The 3,588-nt window shown below is 38.2% G+C and overlaps 1 protein-coding gene across 1 annotated transcript in view; it reads left to right on the top strand.

Annotated features, from left to right (window-relative positions):
• Nucleotides 1-3,588, top strand: part of LOC101566941 (zinc finger protein 709-like) — a 15,342-nt gene that overhangs the window by 7,069 nt on the left and 4,685 nt on the right. The window lies entirely within an intron of this gene.

Genomic DNA, 3,588 nt, shown 5'->3' with positions numbered 1-3,588 from the left:
CACACACACACACCACTCTCTCTCTCTCTCTAATAAATAAAATAAAAAAAAAACAAATTTCACTGAACAAAGTAATAGTAATTCTACGATGGTTCTATAATGCATGATGCTATCTTCAGATTAGTTGCTCAGCCTACTAAATATAAAAGTGCAGGGTTTGCTTAAAGAAAAACAACAAAACAGTTACTTTTCTTTCTGTCTCTTTTCTAATAGATTCCACTAATGTTTTCAGAATTGTATTTAATAGGAGTTAAGAGAGTAAACATCTTTGTGTTGTTCTTGATTACACAGTGAAAGCTTTCATTTTTTCGACCATTTTATGTGCTGTTAGCTGTTTGTTTTCTCATAGATGGCTGAAGGAATATGAACATTATTATTGGTAACTTACTATTTAAATCTTGTATGTCTAATTCTCAAAATACTTTGGTGATTTAACGATAGTAATATAAACATTTTGGTGTATTCAAAACCTTTCCTGGGCTGGTGAGATGGCTCAGTGGTCTAAAGCACCTACTTAGAACAAGCTTGGCAAGGCACAGGGACCGTGGTTCAATCCCCCAGCACCACATGCCAGCCAACCCCGCCCCCTGGTGGGCTGAGCTGGCCACACACACACACACACACACACACACACACACACACACTCACATAAATAAATAAAAATTAAAAAAATTTTATAAAAAATAAAAAAAAATTTTTTTAAAAAACCTTTCCTTATGGGGTATGGGGCAGTAGCTGAGAGCATATGTGTGCTGAATTCCTTAACTGACTCAAATTTTGCATTCCTTACTTATGACCACTATCATTCTTTAGCAGCTTCTCCTTAGTTTGCCATGTGTGATTTTCCATTGATGGTGTTCTTTTTGTTTCTTTCCTTGTAATTTGCAAAAACTTATGGAGGTGGTGTGGGAAAATATTTTGAGACATTTTGTCTCACTCTTCACAAATGCTGATATCTGAATCAAGGGAAAAGTACTTTTTCATTAGTTCTTTTTGTCATGAGTGTAAGATTTCTCAAGTTTACTGAACCATAATCATATCTATCTGCAAGTGTAATAGGACAGTGTTTTCTCTGGACATTAGAATGAAGTCACTGGTCTATGGATTTGTGGAACTACAAAAAAAAAAAAAGTCACTGTGGAATGTATCAGGGTTTTTTTTTTTTTTTTTTTTTTTTTAATGTTTTTGGTACAGGGTCTCACTATGCAGCTCAGAATCATAGTGATCCTTCTGTTTTTAGCCTTCCCACTGCTGGGATTACAAGCCTGTGCCACCAAGCCTGGTCTTGGTGGCCAGCTCAGCACTTGGTATTAGGGCCAGCATGGCATGTGGTACCTGGGATCAAACTCCATTCCATGCACTTGCCTAATCAGGCATTTATTCTGCGGAGCTGTCACTGGTCCACAGTTGCTGTGATTTTCCACATCTTAATTTTCTTGACTATTTTAAGATTTTCTGGGGCTGGGGAGATGGCTCAGTAGAATAAGTGCTTTCCTGGCAAGCGCAAGGGCCTGAGTTCATTCCCTGGTCCTGCCCCCCTCCCCCAAAAAAAAAAAAAGATTTGGTCTTGTTTTTATACTCAGTGTTTATCTTGAGTTAGATATGTTATATATTGTAGGGATTTGTGTTCATTGATCTTTATTCTCTAATGAGTTAAAAATGTCTTAGTCATTGCAGGCTGATCAGGGCCACAATCTCCCAAACAAGTGAATGGTGAAGACTTAAATAAATAAGACAGATGGTGTAATTTCAGGGTTCTAGTAGGTTCCAACCCCTCTAACAGAATTTGAGATTCTGTGGAACTCAGAAAGAACTTCACAGGGTGACCCATATTTATTAGGTTTTCAAAAGAGAGGGGTATTTAAGTAAACACAAGCGTTTTTGTAGGACATTGGGAAATATTTTAGTGAAGTAGTGAATTATGTCAGTCAGAAGAACTACCTTATCTTTAGACTGACCTTTATTGTAGGAGTGTGGAGACTGCATCTGCAGGCTTTTGGTTGATTGGGATTGAAGCCAGCTGCCCTCAACTGTGATCTTATCTTGTCCATTGAGACATCCCAACCTCACAGGCCAATACAGACCACAGTGGGGACCAGTGATTCTGAGAGGTTCACTTTCTATGAGTCTGCTACCTGTCTCCAGACAAGGGGTCTAGTCCTTGGACAAACTCATATGTAAATATGAAAAGCCAATTGTTTAATACTAAATCTTGCTCAGAGCTGCTTTGTAGTGTTCTCCATCAGTTCTCTATACAAAATCACTGTACTATGTACATAGCAAATGTTATAGTCTTGTTTTATATATTTCCCATCGTTTTCACAGAGTTCACTTTCTCCTGATCCCTTTTTATGCTTCTATTCTCCTTTTTCCCCATTTTTCTCCCCACCCCTCCATTGTTCCCCAACTCATCTTAACATTTTCTTCTCAGATGCCTCAAAAAATGAAAAACTGGGGGTTCCATTTGATCTAGCTATTCCCTGTGTTAATTTGTCCTCAAAAGAATTAAAAGCATCATACCACAGTGATCTGCTTATACTGGCATAGTTTGTAACAGAGAAATCTTGAAAACAGCCCAAGCATCCATCAACTGATGAAAGCATAAAGATCTTGTTTTTGTTTTTATAAAAGGGCATATTTCTTTGCTATAAAGGCTAAGCTTGTGACACATCTAGGTAAATGCATGGACACTGAGCTCCCACCCTGAAATGAAATAAAGTTTGACTTACATGTGTAAATATCACATGGTTTCTCTTGCATGAAAAACGAAAACAGTGAATAAAGAACAACTTCATATACTTGTTTGTTTATTTGTTTATTTATTTATTTATTATGTTTAAAAAATATTTATGGGCTGGCAAGGTAGCAGACTAAGCACCTGCTTGGGCAAGCACAAGGTCTGTGGTTTGATTACCGGCACCACAGGCCATGCCAGCCACAGCCCCTGTTGTGCTATGTCGGCGATGGTGTCCGGGCATGGTGGGATACACCTGGAATCCCAGCATTGGGGTGGTGAAAACAGAAGAATCATTGTGAGTCTAAGCTGCATAGTGAGACCTGTAACAAATACATTAAAAATAAATAAATAATGAAAACTGATTCAGATTTTAAAATATTGCCTATGTGCCATATGAGAAACAATGACTTCATTCTATGAATGGTCATGTGTATAATTTGTTGTTCCTCAAAAGTATTCTGTGGGTATTTTTCTGATTCTACTTTTTGGAAATGGTGATTGACTAGCTCCTTGTATAAGTGGTGATTTAGAAACACTACACAAATACAATTTCTGTAATCCTACCAGGAAATCACTTGTACTAATTACTTTGTTTAGCAGACAGTGGCAATTTAGCATCAAAATTGTTTGTAAAACTATGTATATGGGGGGCTGGTGAGATGGCTCAGTGGTCTAAAGCACCTACTTAGAACAAGCTTAGCAAAGCACAGGGACCAAGGTTCAATCCCCCAGCACCACATGCCAGCCAGCCCCACTCCCTGGTGGGCTGAGCTGGCCACACACACACACACACACAATAAATAAATAATAAATTAAAAAAAACTATGGGGCTGGTGAGATGGCTCAGTGGT

The sequence above is a fragment of the Octodon degus genome, unplaced genomic scaffold, assembly GCF_000260255.1.
Source record: "Octodon degus isolate 3935 unplaced genomic scaffold, OctDeg1.0 scaffold00255, whole genome shotgun sequence".
Lineage (NCBI taxonomy): Eukaryota > Metazoa > Chordata > Mammalia > Rodentia > Octodontidae > Octodon > Octodon degus.
The sequence above is the reverse complement of the archived record's forward strand: the minus strand, read 5'-3'. Positions and strand labels throughout refer to the sequence as shown.